Source organism: Sus scrofa, chromosome 8, assembly GCF_054392235.1.
Source record: "Sus scrofa isolate SSC_HxYL_T2T_F1_AM1 chromosome 8, Sscrofa_HxYL_maternal_Yorkshire_Landrace_v2.0, whole genome shotgun sequence".
In the NCBI taxonomy this organism is placed as follows: domain Eukaryota; kingdom Metazoa; phylum Chordata; class Mammalia; order Artiodactyla; family Suidae; genus Sus; species Sus scrofa.
This window is the reverse complement of record NC_139390.1, coordinates 20,650,044-20,667,212: the sequence shown is the minus strand read 5'-3', so window position 1 is coordinate 20,667,212 and position 17,169 is coordinate 20,650,044. Positions and strand designations below refer to the sequence as shown.

Sequence of the window (17,169 nt, the reverse complement as noted above, 5' to 3'; positions counted from 1 at the left end):
TCATTCTAACCCCAGTGCCCAGAACAGAGACTGCTCACTGTTACAAAGTTTACAATTTATTTATTCAAATAGAGTAATCAATGCATATTTTCTGATGAATGAATATATGAATGAATGAACTTTCCTATGCATATTTGATTAAACAAATAAACTTTACTTTGTCTATAGGTTCTCAAAATAATTAGCAAGAATAGGGTCTTGGCTCTTTAGAAAGGCATCATGCATTTGGATGAATGGAGTCTGAGGGAGTAAGATAAGAAAATCTAGAGCCAAACAAAATTGTGTTCCTTGCATTAGTTTTTGGTTTAGTGTGATTTGCTCTGTTATATATTGGCAATTAAATGTCAACTACTAAACGATGGAAGATATACATTGGGAGAAGTGCTTACTGTGTAACATACTTGCCTATAATAGATGACAACATCATTGCTGGAGGAGGTCATTGAGAGGATGTGACCACCTGTTGGCCTGCAAGCTGGACCAGGGCAATCCAGAAGTCCTTCCTCTGTCCTTAGAATGCACTTCCTGCTGGAGGGGAGTGAAAGGTATATTTTTGGCATGAGGATTAATTTAGGCTGACGATTTTTAAAAGTCAGAAGACGCAGGAAGTCTTTCCTTTTACCTCCCCCTTGGCTACCTAAAGAATTTAGATAAAGGGCCTGTTCCCAGAATAGAGCCATCACCAGAGATAGACTATGGGCTGGATGGGGTGGTGGAGATCAGAGACCCCTCTGTCTCTCTGCCCAGCCCAGCAATCCGTTACTGACCCAGCCATTGCTTTTCCATCTTCTTGTGATTTGCCTCCCCCCCTTTTGGAGTCTCAAACAACTACCCTCAACATGCTCTTTCATCTTTAGCTGACGATGTTATTTAAGGGGACGTCTTCGGCCACTCTGGCAAGTTACTCAGTGTTTCTAGGTCTCTCCCCCGTACACTCGCTACAGAATTTTATGTTGGATTTTCTCCTGTCTTATATCAATTTAATTCTTAGACCAGCCAGAAGTCCCTTGAAAGTACAATTTCTTCCTCTCCAACACTGCCCACTGTTCCCACAGTGGAGCCATTTTCAAGGAGGAAGGCTCAAGAGAGTACTTGTTGAAGCATCTGGACTGTATACATGTCTGAACTTAGTGAAGGCCTCTACCTAAAGATTTAAGATTCTGGAGGGTGAGTGTGGAGATCTACTTGTCTGGCCCAAGACAGGCCTCATATGTCAGTTCTCTGGCTTATTAAACCTGCCACCTACCAATGTGGAGTGGCTGCCTCTTTCTTCTGTCTCTCCTTGGTTGAGATTTGCAAAGCAACAGTCATACACTCACTAGACTGTTTGGGGCCAGTTTGCAAACCAACAGACATACACTCACTAGGCAGGGAAGAACCCAGCACAGCCTTTTTTCCTTAGCTTTAAACGTAATATTTAAAGAGAGGAGCTTATGCTAGTTACTGTATCAACTAAGGCTTAGAGCTGAGCTTGAATATATTATCATTTTAACTCTCATCATATTTGAGGTATTTTATGGTTCTAACAGTTAAAGCTAATTTATGTGCCACTTTCTCAATAAAAAATTTAATCTCATCCAATGACATACACTCTCTTCTTTCTGTAGCTCTCACCAGAAAGAAGTCAGCTGAGCCCCAAGACAGACTGGCCCCAGCCAATCATGGGGTGGCTGCTCCCTGAATGCAGGCAAAATTCTTTAAAGAAATGGCCCTGCAATTTTAGAACCTTTTTAGTAATCAGTGTTTCAGAGAACTTGAGGTCAGTGGATTATTGCTACTAATGTGTTTGATGAAAGGTTCACATGCTTCAGAGTCAGACAGACACACTTTTGGATTTCTATTCTATTTCTTTCTAATTATACAAAGGAATAATAATTTTCCTAGGCAAGTTATTTAACCTCTCTAAGCCCTGATTTGTTCAAAAGGTTGTATGAGGAGGTAAGAGAACAGTATCTGGCAGAGAGTTAGCTACTAGAAAAACAATGGGGGTGGCCACAGTCATGGGAGGTGGAAATGGTCAGAAAATTCGTAGGTTTGCACCTGACAAAAGGTGGCCTGGAAGACAATGAGGAACAGGGAGGGAAGACAAAATTCTATTGTGTGCCAGACAATAGAATTTACAGCCCCAAAGGCTCCTCACTCACGTGTGACTTGACAGTAGATAGCTACCAGCGCCTCCATGCCAAAGGTGAGAGAATGAGGCCCATTAAGACTTGATGTAATTTGCCAAGTTACTTACCAGGGAAGGGAAAAAGTTGGAATTCAAACCTATGACTTTGTGACTTCAAAATCAAGGCTCATTTGAGTATCATTTTGCCTAGGTTTGTAATTCCAGCTGTGTTGGGCCGCATCCCACAGGCCTACGTGGTCTGAACAAGACCAAAGAGCTGAGTCAGCTACAGAGGCATCAGTGGCTTAATGGTTGGGGGAGCTTACACACCTGAAGCAAGGTCCTGGAGTGACACGCCACCACGTGCAGAGGACTTCCGGCTGGACAGGGCTGCAGTCTTCACTCCAAGGAGAAGTGGGGGGATTGCCAGGAACTGGGGGAACTGATGTCAGGCTGGCTCACCAGTTACCAGTGAAACCAGCAGAGGGGCAGGCCATTGATAAGAACAATCACGCCCTGGGCCTGGGGCAAGTATGTAGGGAGGTTTTGCAGGTGAGGAGGCTGTAGGCGAGGCAGGCCCTGGAAGAGCAGGGGATAAACAGAGACAAAGAGATTAGCTGTTTTGAGTGGCCTGGCCATATGTTAAATATATATTAAATAGCCCCAAAATACAATCATTATGGCGCATGACTCAATTTAAAATTTTCTAATAACTGCATTTTTAAATGTAAAGAAAAAATGACATTAATGTTAATAATATTTTATTTAATCCAATATAGCCAAAATACTATCACTTTGATATTACCACTTCATGCAACTGATATACGAATTAGTCACTAGGATTTTTTTACATATTAAGTCTTTAAGATTGTTATTTTTTTCTATTATAGTTGATTTACCATGTTCTGTCAAATTCTGCTGTACAGCAAAGTAACCCAGTCATATATATCTATATCTATATATAAATATAGATATATATACACACATTTTCTTTTCCTCACATTATCCTCCATCATGTTCCATCGCAAGGGACTAGATACAGTTCCCTGTGCTATACAGCAGGATCTCATTGTTTATCCACTCCAAATAGAATTGTTTGCATCTGCTAACCCCAAACTCCCAGTCCCTCCTACTCTATATACTGTCTTTAAAATGTAATGTATGTTTTACATTCATAGCACTTCTCAGAGGCACTAAATTCTCACTGTAAATACTTGATCTATATCTAGATTTCATAAAACATACAGTGGAAAAAGTAGATTTCACATAACCAAACTGTTCCTATATAAACTTAAAACTTTTTCAATTGCTATGTATTCATTTTAAAATTTAAACTGATTAATAATTAAATAAAATCTTTCTCAATAGCCACCTGCGGACAGCACAGGTCTAAATGAAAGATTTTGTCTATCTAGAGGATACTGAGAAATATACATACAAGATCTTCAGCAACCTCCCCTATGAAACTGATTTCTTCAGAACATCCCTCAGTGTTAGCTGAGGGTACACCGCTCAGGGTCAAGCAGAAATTCAAGGCTATGAAGTCCAATCACCCAACTGGCTGATTATCTGGAGAGAAAGGATCTCTCAAACGTTCTTCAGTCTACCCTCTGTCTACATTATCAACTTGACTGAGTTTTTGATTCGTAGACTAAAGAAGATAATATTTCATATGCAAGAGTCTGAAGTTTAAGTAACAATTCTGCTGATTAAGAATAATCCATACATTTTGAAAATCCATGGTGGAAAATTGATTAAGTACATCCAAGAACAAAACATACAAAGTTCTTTTGAGAATTAAAAAGATAGATTAATTTTTAAAAGCTCATGAATCCATTAGAAATAATATGTAATTCCAATACTATTTAAATACTGTTTGAAAAGAAAAAAATGTGGAAAGCATTCTCATTTAGCTTTATCGGATCACCCTAACACTTACAACAAAGTCTTAAAAAGGACTTCACAGGTTAAAAAATAACACACATTCAATTCAATTTAAAATGCCAGTTTGTAATGAGTAGGTGCAGAGATTCACCTATGAAATGTGAAAATCCTTTACACGCACTGTTTATCGATCCCCTGCTCTATCTAATCCAGTTATAGAAATAGATGAGTTCAAGTATATTTATGTCAAGGGTTGGGTGATAGAGAAATGACCAAAATGCAAGCATAATAGTAAGAAGAAGGGGAAAACAAGCAGGGGCTGAATCAGAATTCCTTAAGTGAAAATATAAAGAGAACTCCCCCCATTTTTCTCATCTGCTGGAAATTTTTAAATGCCTGTCCCATCCACAGGTCAGTTTTGTGAGGAACTTTCCATTTAAATCGACACATCCGCCTCTTAAGAATCCCGCCGGGAAGGGGTCCTCAGGTTCCATATTGACTCGAGCGGGTCTCCTGCTCTGGCAGCCAGAGATGATTAGCTACACCGCGGGGTGCGCAGAATAAATAAAGATTACATGATTATCAAAATGTGACCAACATCTGAGCAAACAGCATGCACCTTGGCAGGAGGGATGCCAGCATTAAGGCAAATCATATCCAACTGTGGAAATAAACTTGTCAGAGGCAGGTTGCGGCTCCAATCCAGGCTACAGACCTTCTGCTGGGCTGCCAGGCTCCTGGGAATAATTGCAAAGTGGTTCCATGGCACCAGCACCAGCTGGCCGCCTGGGGGAGCCCAGGGCTTCCCCTCCCCCTCCCCCTCCCCCTTTCCTTCCCCCCGGGCTGTTTGTTTGACATGCATGTCGGAGATCATAACATTTGAACTGGCAAGTCCCTCAAGGGGACTGAGCATAAGGAAATGACCGTATTTCTGTAATATAAGTGTGGGGGAGAGCGTTTTGATCTGTGGGTCTCCACATTTAGGCAGGGTGAGCGATATTTGAGGCAGAGCACCCGGGAAGGAAAGAGAGTTCTCTCAAAGGGAGGTGGTGGGGCAGGCTCCCTGGGTGCCAAGCGCTGTGTGAAACGCATCATTGCCTTGAACCCGTACCAGGGCCCTATGGAGTAGGTTCCATTGTTATTCCCATATTTCAAATAAAGCAACGAAGATACAGAAAAAGTAAGTAATTTTCTCAAGGTCACACAGCTAGGAAATGGAGGAGCTGGCATATTAATTCCAGGTGGTAAATCTGGAAACTGCCCTCTTAACAGCAGTGCCACAAGGCCACCCTATGGGCCTGCTGGGGAATTTCACTTGAGGATGAAATCCAGTTAAGAAAGAGTTTCATCAAAATGTACAAGTCAAGGATAGACGCACAGGGTAGAAAGGATGGATGGGGAGTTCCCACAGGGGATCAGTGGTTAATGAACCCGACTAGTAGCCCTGAGGAGGCAGGTTCAATCCCTGGTCTTGCTCTACAGCTCTGATTTGACCCCCTGGGAATGTCCATATGCTGGGGGTGTGGCCCTAAAAAGACAAAAGACCAAAAAGAACAAAAAAAGAAAGAAAGGACTGATGGGAGTTAGGGACTTCATTACAGATACCAAAGAGAAAGTAAACTGTGAACATTATAGAAGAAATAATATAATTTTAAAAATTGGGAAAGAGGGAGGAAATGTGAGAATGCTAAACTTTTATGGCAGAAATTCCAACTCGAAGAGCACCAATAGCTGTATCTTATTTATTTATTTTTGGCCTTGCCCACAGCATGCCAGGGATCAAACCCTTGCCACAGTAAGGACCTCAGCCACAGCAGTGACAACACTGGATCCTTAACCCACTGTGCCACCAGGGAACTCCAATTATATCTTAATAGATGAATGGTGTCTATTTCTGGATGACAGTATTTGGGAGTTTTTTCTTATTATTAATTCTACTTCTATTATTAGTATTACATTTATTCGATTGTTATATATGTATTGAGAACTTACAATGTACCAAGAATTGCTCCTGGCTCTGGGGATACAGCAGTGAAAAAACAAACCTGGTCCTTCTCTTCCTCCACAGGGGACTCAGACAATAAACAGATAAGCACTTATTCCTATGTCAGTATTGAACAAAGAAAAAGTGAATTGGAATGATGACAGGTAGAACTATTTTTTTAATGGCCACATCCACCACAAATGGAAGTTCTCAGGCCAGGGATTGAACCTGAGCCTCTGCAGTGACCCGAGCCACAGCAGTCAGATTCTAATCCACTGCACCACAGTGGGAACTCCCTGGCAGAGCCATTTTTATGAGATTGATGAAGGAAACTGCATGGTGGGAACATTTAAATCAAGAACCAAAAGAAGGAGTTCCCGTCGTGGCATGGTGGTTAATGAATTCAACTAGGAACCATGAGGTTGCAAGTTCGATCCCTGGCCTTACTCAGTGGGTTAAGGATCTGACGTTGCCATGAGCTGTGGTGTAGGTCGCAGATGTGGCTCAGATCCCGTGTTGCTGTGGTTCTGGTGTAGGCTCCGATTCAACCCCTAGCCTGGGTACCTCCATATACTGCGGGAAGCTGCCCTAGAAAAGGCAAAAAGACCAAAAAAAAAAAAAAAGAAAGAAAGAAAAGAAAAGAAGTGCAGGAGAGTGAGCCATGCAAAGACCTGAAGGAAAACATCAATGTACAAAGAGAAGCCAATTCAAATGTCCTGGGGCAGGAAGGGTATAACATGCTAATAAAGGATGGCAGTAAATTCTAGTGCTGAAGCTTTCAACTTGAACCAAGCATTTGGTAAACCAGAAGGCATGCTTGATTTCATGATTCCTAGCATAAGAGTCATGTTCAAGTTGGATCTAGCTTTTATTCATTTTTCTACTGCCTCCCCCAATTCCCAGGCCTCACAGAGCAAACCTCCTCACACTTGGATCCAAGTCCTTGTCCCTGTGGAGGCCTGTGGCATTTAGCGGATAGGCTGCCTGGGTCTTTTCCAAGAGCAATGTTGGCCCAAGTGGAGTGGTTAAATGCTTACGTAACTAAACTAACGGCAGCATTGAAACTTTTATTGACATGAAATCTGTTCAAAGGTATCTGACAACCTGGCTAGAAGCACATATACTGTGCGCATCTCCCTCATTAGTGAGGCAATTAATTGTGAGAATTGGCCAGCTTCATCCAGGACCAAGTGAGCTGCTGTGAAAACAGCTCAGGGCACCTCCTGAAATCCCCAGTCAAGAAAGGCAGCCCCTCTGCTGCTGAGGAGGCCTGGGGTGATTGACAGCTCTGCTTATTGATTTTTGGATTTTGAGAATAACTCCCAGCAGCCTGGTAGCTGGGAGTCAGAGGCGGAATTTGATGAGGCGGATGGGACCCTGAGGGAAAAACATCACGAGCCGGAGCAGCTAAGGGCCCCTTCCCCGACCCTCCGAGGTGCGATAGGAGAGAGTCCGCTTCTCATTTTTACTGGGATTCATTCCCACCAGGCTGCACTTGAAGACGATGACAGCCTGGAAGAGTCTTGCTCTTTGGGGAGGGAAAAAAAAAATTGTTTTAAGCTTCTTAAGCACAAACCTTTAAACCGCCACCAACCGGCATGTGCTTCAGGGAAGAAGAGAAGCAGCAAAGAAGCAAAACATCTGGCGCCCAGGCCCACCTCGCCCCCAGGTTGCCATGTGTTAGAGAGGTGAGAGCACGTGCGTGTGCACGCGCGCGCCCTCTCTTCCACTTGAGACCAGATTCTAGCAGGTTTTCTCAGGGTGCATCTTTGTAGAGGCCCCTCACCTCGCACCCCACGACGCCCGCCATCCGTCGGAGGCAGGTGGCGGGATTATTTGAAGCAAATGAAACAGCACGTCTTCCCTGCCTCCTAAGCAAACAGGTCGCAGACACACTCAGATGGAGCAGCGCCTGGGAGCCCTTGGGGTTTTGCCACACGCGCAAAAGAATGATGTGCTTAATTCCACCTTCCAAGACAAGAAAGGCTTCCTCTGGCAGGAAACGTGACCGCAGGATATGCAGGTGGAGGGAAAGCCCGACCAGACACGACACCCCCTAGGGCAACACCCGAAGTGAGAGGGTTGTGAGCTGCTGGGAAAGGTTTTTACATCAGCATCCTTTTGATGCCACATCATGTGTGGTATATTCTCCGTTCTTTACATTATCTGCATCTAAGCCTTAGCAGGTTAAAATGATGGGAAAAAAATTTTGAGTCGTAAACATTCCCATCGAACCGCTTTGTTGTTTCTACAAATTAGAATAAGTCTCCATTTATGGTTTGATTCTAGAAGGAGAATGGCTTGGTCCAGTGCAGTCTGCGGGAGGCATGCAGTGTGAACCTCACAGCACAGCTTTCGCTATGAAGGAGGATCTTTCCTCCCCTGGGCCAGTGCACCTTCTTCCAGGCTCCCAGCAAGCCCTCTGTGATTCCCAACAAACTTTAAAGGGAGTGGAGGATGGTCAAGGGGGGGGACCTGCTGTCTGGCACAGGGAACTCTGCTCAATATTCTATGATAACCTATATGGGAAAAGAATGGATATGTGCATATGTAGAACTGAATCACTTCACCGCACAGCAGCAATTACAACACCGTAAATCAACTAACTTCAATAAAAATTTTTTAAATGAAATATGAAAAATAAATTTGAAAAATCAAGTTAGATACAAGCATGTAATGTACAGCAAGGCAATATAACTAGTATTTTATAATATAGTAACTTTAAACATCACTATGTTGTATACCTAAAACGAATATAACCTTGTAAGTGAACTGTACTTCAATAAAAAATAAAAAAATGGAGATGGAGAGAAAATATAGAAATAAAAGGAATGGAGGAAATCATTGGAAAAGCAGTGAGCCTGCAGGTTACCCACAAAATCCACTCTCTCCATCTGCCCAGTTGATTGGAATGGAATTAAAGGTAAGCGCATAGCACCCTAGCTAGGCTACCTGCCCAGCCTCACTCTGTCCCTTTGACCTGTCGGACACGGGATGTGCCTCCTCTATGTGCCCGCACCTGTGTCCGATGGCTGGGACCTGAAGACGGCATCAATCCAGCTTCACCCAAATGGAAGATGGCAGCATCTTAGGGAATGGCAGACCAATTGACCTGGACTGTTCTCATCCAGAGTGCTTCCTAAAAGAGAAAGAAACTTCTTTGTTCATTAGACTGTTGTATTGTCAGGTCTCTGTTGCGGAAGTCTAGTCTCACCGTCTCTGCTGCAGGAATTAATCACAAAACCTACGCTGTGAACACACAAGACAATGCTACACGGCTCTTAGTTCCTCGTTTAGCATTTTTCCTGGTTTGCAAATCTCTCCTTTTACCTATTTAAATCCCCTTCCTTCCAGGTTTATCTCAAATGCCACCTCCTCCTGGATGGGAGCCAGCCACACTGGCATTCTGTTCCACAGAATCTCATGACTGTATCACTTGAATGCCTCTTACAGAGTCCAGCCCGTGGAAAGTACTGTTTCTTTTCTGACTGTTGCTTAACATTTTCAACTCAACAAATCAAGTTCTTCCTTTGAATTGGATATGATCTTGAGAATTCTGGCTTGACTGACCACTTGACTGGTATTCCAGTTAACTAAGATGAAGAGCTCAACTACAGAGAGGAAAAGAAGGTGGGCTGGAGAGGGCAGTTTTATCATCTAAGTAGTCTTCCAGAAAACTAGCCAGTTCTAAGAGAAAAATTAAAAGATGCTCTAAAAGAAAAATAAAAAAGGAAAAAAATGTAAATTTAAAAAAACAACAACACGACCAAGACTGATTGGGTCAGACAGCCAGAACTAGTAGGAAGAGAAAAGGCGGGGGCGGAGCTACCATTGCCCTTAACGTAGTAATACAATTTACAGACAATTTTAATTGACTTTGAACTAAAGATTTAATTCCAAATACAGCAACTCCCTCCTGGTCTGAGACTCCTCCAGCTGATCAACTTTTCCTCACTATATTTGCTTTTTGATATGAAAACTGGGAATAATTTTCATCTGAAAAATGAGAATAATGAGATAGCCAAATAGAATAACACACAGGAAAGTAACATAAAAAAGAAAATACCATACGCGTATGAGTTATTATGCCTCACATTGCATTCAAAGTGGGTGGGAATATGGGTAGTGTCTCTGGAGATGGGATGCTACAGGCTGGGGAATGGACTAAAAATAAGTTTGGAATGTTGAACAGGACAGGATGAGGTGCTGAAATAGGAACCTAGAAAATAGAACAGTAGCAAAAGCAGATATTTTTATCAAGCACACTCCTTACTTCTTTTATCCTCCAATGCTCTCCTTCCAGCATGCGCTCTCTCTCTCTCCCTCTCTCTCTCTCTCTCTCTCTCTCTCTCTCTCTCACATACACACACACACACACACACACACACACACACACACATGGATCCACAACCTAGCCTCCTTTGGACCCACGCTGGGGCCTGGAGAGGGACCCCACAAGGAGTGGAAGTCAAGCTGGTAAGCTGCACATTTCAAAGAGAAGTTGCACAGAAATGGCTTATGAAATCATACAATTTAGCAGGTGCCATAGGATCAAGAATAAGTTTTCACAAATGAGAATACAGACTTGGGAAAATGGAGAATTGTTGTCCAATGGATGTAAAGTTTCAGTTCTGCTAAATGAATAAGCTCTAGAGATCTGCTCGAAAACATAGTACCTATGCATTGTGCTTTCCAAAAGTAGTTAAGAGAGTAGCTCTCATGTTAAGTATTCTTACCATCAAAAAAAAAAAAAAATACTCAAGGGAAAAAAGCCCACAGAAAGCTTTGGGAGGTGTTAGATTTGTGTTACCTTGTTTGCAGTGATGGTGAGACAGGTATTTGCATATGTCCAAACTTACCAAATTGTACACATTAAATTTAAGCAGTTATTTGTATATGAATTATACTTCAATAAATCTGTATGTTTTAAAACAGCTAAATTTTCATGAAACGAAATATTTTTCTTTTTTTTTTTTTTTTGTCTTTTTGCTATTTCTTTGGGCCACTCCCGAGGCATATGGAGGTTTCCAGGCTAGGGGTCTAATTGGAGATGTAGCTGCCAGCCTACGCCAGAGCCACAGCAATGTGGGATCCGAGCCTTGTCTGCAACCTACACCACAGCTCACGGCAACACTGGATCGTTAACCCACTGAGCAAGGGCAGGGACCGAACCCGCAACCTCATGGTTCCTAGTCAGATTCGTTAACCACTGCGCCACGACGGGAACTCCAGAAAATGTTTTTCTTAATAATACCACCTAGCCTACATACCAGATCCAGCCGCTGCAAATTTCAGACTCAATATTTTATTTGTCCATTAAGGTACTGAACATTTATTAAAGCACAAGTTATGTATCAGATACTGTGCTTGACATTAATATCACTGAGTATGTTTATTTCTAAATTCATGAAATTAGAAGTTTAGCTCTGCCTTGAGGTAGGAAAATCATTAACTGGGTAAGAATAAAGCAGACTAGAATCTACCCAATTTGAAAAACCTTGAGAAAATTATATTCTAATAGCTCCTTTATTCATTGAACAAATACGATTTGAATTTAATTTTGAGTATGTCATTTCCAAGGCACAGTGCTGTGTGTTATAGGTAAGACAAAAGATAGACAATCTTACCTCTGAATCCCTTATATGTGGCTGAGAGTTTAAAAGAATTCATCAAATGCAGACACTAAGCCTTTGTGATAGATATGATTATCCCTGGTGTAATAATAAGAAAGCCGAGGCCTAAGAGCATGTAGCAGGGAAGGCTGAGGTTCAGTAGAGGCTAAATAAAGTTTGACTCCCTGCACCACAGAGAATCTACCCTTTCCAGATTTGAAGAGAGAACCGCAACTCAAAATCAAGACAGACACAAGACATAGAAACCCAGAGTTTGTATTAGCTAACTGAACCCAACAATACATTAAGAGGATTGCACACTATGAACAAGTAGAATCTATCCTAGGAATGCAAGGACAATTCAATATCCATAGATCAATCAGTGCGATACACGGTATTAAGGACTTGAAGAAAAAAATCATGTGATCCTCTCAATAGATACAGAAAAGCTTTTGACAAAATTCAACATCCATTTATAATAAAAACTCTCAATAAAGTGGGTATAGTGGGAACATAACTCAATATAATAAAGTTTATATATGACAAGCTAACATCATACTTAACAGTGAAAAGCTAAAGGCATTTTCTCTAAGGTCAGGAATAAGACAAGTATGACCACTCCTGCCACTTGTATTCAATATAGTATTGGAAGTCCTAGCCACAGAAATCAGGGGAGAAAGAGAAAGGAAAAGAAGGAAGAAGTAAAACAGTCTCTGTTTGCAGATGGCATGACATTGTATTTAGAAAACCCTAAAGATGCCACCAAAATATCATTAAAACTAATAAATGAATTCACCAAGGTTGCAGGATACAAAACTAATAAACAGAAATCTGTTGTGTTTCTATACACTAATAATGAAATATCAGAAAGAGAAATTAAAAACACAGTCCTATTTACAATTGTATTAAAAAGAATAAGATACCTAGTAATAAATTTAATAAGTGAGGTAAAAGACTTTAGAAAACTATAAGACATTGATGAAATTGAAGACAACACAAACTAATCTATTGAAAGATTACCTGCTCATGTTTTAGAAGAATTAATATTGTTAAGATGACTACACAACTTAAGGCAATCTGCAAATTCAATGTAATATCTATCTATCTGTCTGTCATCTGTCTGTCTATCTATCTATCTACCTATCTGTATCAAAATATTACTCAGTCATGGAAAAGAATATCTTGCCATTTGCAACAACATTGGTGGATCTAGAGGGTGTTATATTAAGTGAAACAAGTCAAGCAAAGACAAATACTGCACTGTCTCACTTATATATGGAATCTAAAACAAACAAACAGAATAAAATGCAATCAGACTCACAGATACAGGAAATAATGGATAGTTGCCAGAAGGGAGGGAATAGGAAGTGCACAAAATAGGTAAAGAAAATTACGAGATACAAACCTCAGTTATATAATAAATAAGGCACGAGCATGTAATATACAGCATAAGAAATCTGCTCAATAATATCATAACTTTGTTGTTACTATTATTATCAATAGGGTAGCACCCGCGGCATATGGAGGTTCCCAGGCTAGGGGTCTAATCGGACCTGTTGCTGGCAGCCTATGCCACAGCCACAGCCATGACAGATCCAAGCCACGTTTGCGACCTACACCACAGCTCATGGCAACACCAGATCCTTAACCCACTGAGAGGCCAAGAATCGAACCTGCAACGTCATGGTTCCTAGTGGGATTCATTTCCACTGCACCATGACGGGAACTCCTGTAATAACTTTGAATGGGGACAGATGGTTACTACACTTGCAGTGATCATTTCATAACTTATGAAACAATCAAAACATTATGTGGACATCCGAAACTAACATAACATAGTATGTCACCCACACTTTGATACAATAAATAAATAAAGGTATACCTAGCTGTGTTAAAAAAAAAAAAAGAACAAAAAGAAAAATAAATTACACATCACCAGAGGTACTATAATGTATCACAGATTTGCTTAAATATAGACCACTTTAAATTTGTATTTATCTGTTTAATTCATTTGCAGAGATACTATTAACAGCTTGCTAAACAGTGCTCCAACAAACACTGCAAAATGGAGCTTCAAATGATGTTTAATGACCTCGGCTGTGCAAGTACCATCAAAGGTGGCCTCGTACAGCTGGCAAAGCATAGAAAATCTTGGCCATCCTCAGTGGGCTCCCCAGACCCCCCTCGCTTTCTGCCCTATTACAAGAGGATGCTGTAACTCTGTGTGCCCGTTCAGCACATAGGTCATGTGCTTGGCACAGGAGCATGATAAAATAAATCAAGAACATTTTTCCTTGCTCCCGTGGTGCTGTCTGGTGAAGGCATGGAGGGTGCATGATCACCACTAGTCAAGGGCACGATGGGGTGATAAACACACAGAGTGCTCTGCAAGCCAGAGCCAGACGGAAACGAGAGCTCTTGAATATTCCCTGTGTGCATAGAAGCATACACAAACACACACACACACACACTAAACTTCACCTGGGATATCTCCACAGCTCTCAGGATAATGTTTGAGACACCACTGCAAGTCGGCAGAATTATGTGATTCTGTTGCCAACATCAGTATTGATTTACTTCCTGCCCTAAGAGAAGCTCTATAACCTCCCGGGGACATAATCCCCCATTTTCACTGAAGGAAAGGCCCTTGCTGACGGAGGCCTGGGGAGAGTCTATTAGCTCGCTGTCACAAGCCAGGGCTTCCGACCAAATGCGGACAGCTTAGTTTGCAGCCTTTACTTTCCAACTAATGAGTCTGCAGCCTCAACCTCAGGCTTAAGTTCTTCACCCCTGATACACTACCACCCAGATGGCCCAGCCCTCCCTGCGTGCTCCAAATGGAATTCAGCTTGGGTTCCTTGAGGCTTAGTTAAAGCTAACTTTTGTGTGTTTCCATCCTGCTCTTTTAGTGAGCCAGCAAAATATGGTCCTCTGTGATATATCCCTTATTCCAGAAAAAAAAAAAAAATACTCTATTTTGGATCAACTGACACACCCCTCGAATATCCTCGAGTTCACATTGCAGCTCAGCGGGTTAAGAACCCGACTAGTATCCATGAGGTTGCAGGTTCAACCCCTGGCCTCGCTCAGTGGGTTAGGGATCTGGCTGTTGAGAGCTGTGTTGTAGGTTGCAGACAAGGCTCAGATCCTGTGTTGCTGTGGCTCAGCTGTAGCTCCGTTTGGACCCCCAGCCTGGGAACCTCCATATGCCGCAGGTGCAGCCCTTAAAAAAAATAAATAAAAGGCCAAAACTCCTTGCTGGCTCTCTCATCTCTCACAGCACTTACCTATCACATACCTGGATTACAATCCCTTCCACTCTCTGCTTTTGACTGAGGCTATTTGGGAATTCCTTGCCTCCTCCACCAGACTGTCATTCCCACAGGGGTCCTGTGGAGGCTCCTGAATATATGGTGGCAGCAGGAACTGGGTGTGTGTCTGTGTGAGTGATAATCTCATTGGAAAGAGAGGCTGGGGACTTACTTGAAGTGCCATTTGTGTTCCATTTGTGTAGCCGGCACATTCGTTCTACTTGGACCCTGGAGTTTTATGAAGCCGATTGATTGCCTTGCAAACTCCCCATTTTTAGCACCACTCTGTGAGGGTTATTTTTATGCTTCTGGATATGCCTGTGAAGGTGTTTCTGGATGAGATGGGCATTGGAATCTGGACCCAGTAAAACAGATTTCCCTTCTGACGCAGGTACGCACCATTCATTCCACCGAGGGCCTGCACAAAATGAAAGGTAGATGGAGGAACTTGACCTTTTTGGCTTCCTGCTGGCATGCTGGAGTTGGAAACTTCCTCTCGTCTGAGCCCTCGAACTGAGATTTAAACCACATCTCCAGACTCCAGATCCAGACTGAATTACACCACCAGCTTTCCTGGGGCTCCAGCTTGTAGACAGCAAATCATGGGACTTCTCAGCCCCCATAATCTTTTTTTTTTTTTTTTTGGAGTTTCTGTTGTGGCTCAGCAGGTTACGAGCCCAAATAGTATCCATGAGAATGTGGGTTCGATCGCTGGCCTTGCTCCATGGGTTAAGAATCCAGCGTTGCCATGAGCTGTGGTGTAGGTCGCAGATGCAGCTCAGATCTGGTGTTGCTGTGGCTGTGGTATAGGCCAGCACCTACAACTCTAATTTAACCCCTAGAGCCTGGGAACTTCCATACGCTGCAGGTGCAGGTTTTTTTTGTTTTGTTTTTTTTTTGTTTTTGTTTTTTTTTTGTCTTTTTGCCATTTCTTGGGCTGCTCCCCCAGCATATGGAGGTTCCCAGGCTAGGGGTCAAATCGGAGCTGTAGCCACTGGCCTATGCCAGAGCCACAGCAACGTGGGATCCAAGCAGAGTCTGCAACCTACACCACAGCTCACGGCAATGCCGGATCCTTAACCCATTGAACAAGGCCAGGGATCGAACCCGCAACCTTATGGTTCCTAGTCGGATTCCTCAACCACTGAGCCACAACAGGAACTCCTGCAGGTGCAGCTTTAAACAGCTAAATAAATAAATAAATAGAACTTTTTTGGATAGATGATAGATAGATAGATAGATAGATAGATAGATAGATAGATATCCTGCCAGTTCTGTTTCTCTAGAGAACCCTGACTAATACATGCCCTCTGTTGAGTTTGGATGGTAAGAGCTGGTAAGAATTAGGGGGATAATAATGCCCTTTCCCAAAGTCACCCTTGGAGCTGCCAATGGCTAGAGCTAAGTCCTGTTCCTGGTCATCTTTCACAGAACACCGAGCACCGTCCATGCAGGGGCTGCACCACTCATCTCTAGGGTGACCCCTGAGACGGATGCACGATCCAGAGAAGGACACAGCAAAGCAGGGCCAGGGAAGGTCCAGGCCCACACAGCTGGGCCTAGTGTAGGTTCAGTGCATGCTATTACAACAGGCAGGTGCCTAAGACAGCCACAGAGCAGCCAGTAGAAATATGAAAAAATCAAAGAAAATCAGCCAAGCACTAACAACAATCCCATGGATCCCCAGGAAACACTCAGGGGGGTCACCTTTAGGAAGCACTCTAAAAGTGGAGGGAGAAATGTCAGCGCTACCAAACGATGGTCAGGCCTTAGAGCAAATTTAAGTTCCTGGCCTCCTGGGCGCCAAGCTCTCTTCAAAGGCATCTTGCCCATTAGCCTGCCGGTGTCTTGATCTAATACCCTTGAGGTCTCTAAGTAGCAGTTTTACAAGGGTAATTGAAAGGGTATTGCTGGCTGTCTATTTATCATCTCTTGATCACCGAACACCATGGTACCTATTAGGATGAGCGAGTGGACTCTGGGCTAAAGGTGCCTGCAGCTGGAAGCTTTGTGGCTGCTTACCCAACAGGAGACAAACAAAACAAGATTCTCCTCAAATCCTCTCTTTTTGGACCAATCTCATGCGCTAATTAATCATGATTACTCCATACAGTAAGCATATTTGAGGAGATTAATCTGCACTCGCCTCGGGTGGGTGTCCTAATTAACAATATGCTGAAGCAGCGTTCTCCTTGTAAGTGTAAATAAGCTTTAATGCCATTTGCAAGACAATGTGACTGTTTATTAGGCACCCACGCTAATGGATGC

General features: G+C 42.6%; 1 long non-coding RNA gene across 1 annotated transcript in view; it reads right to left on the bottom strand.

Moving 5' to 3' along the window:
- Positions 1-405: 405 nt before the first annotated feature.
- The window catches only part of LOC146400366 (uncharacterized), a 56,519-nt gene continuing 39,755 nt past the window's right edge, over positions 406-17,169 (bottom strand). Inside the window, exons 2-4 of the long non-coding RNA XR_014812287.1 lie at positions 8,998-9,117; positions 2,441-2,689; positions 406-525 (exon numbers count right to left, since the gene is read on the bottom strand). This is a non-coding gene — a long non-coding RNA (uncharacterized LOC146400366). The remainder of the gene's footprint in view (positions 526-2,440; positions 2,690-8,997; positions 9,118-17,169) is intronic.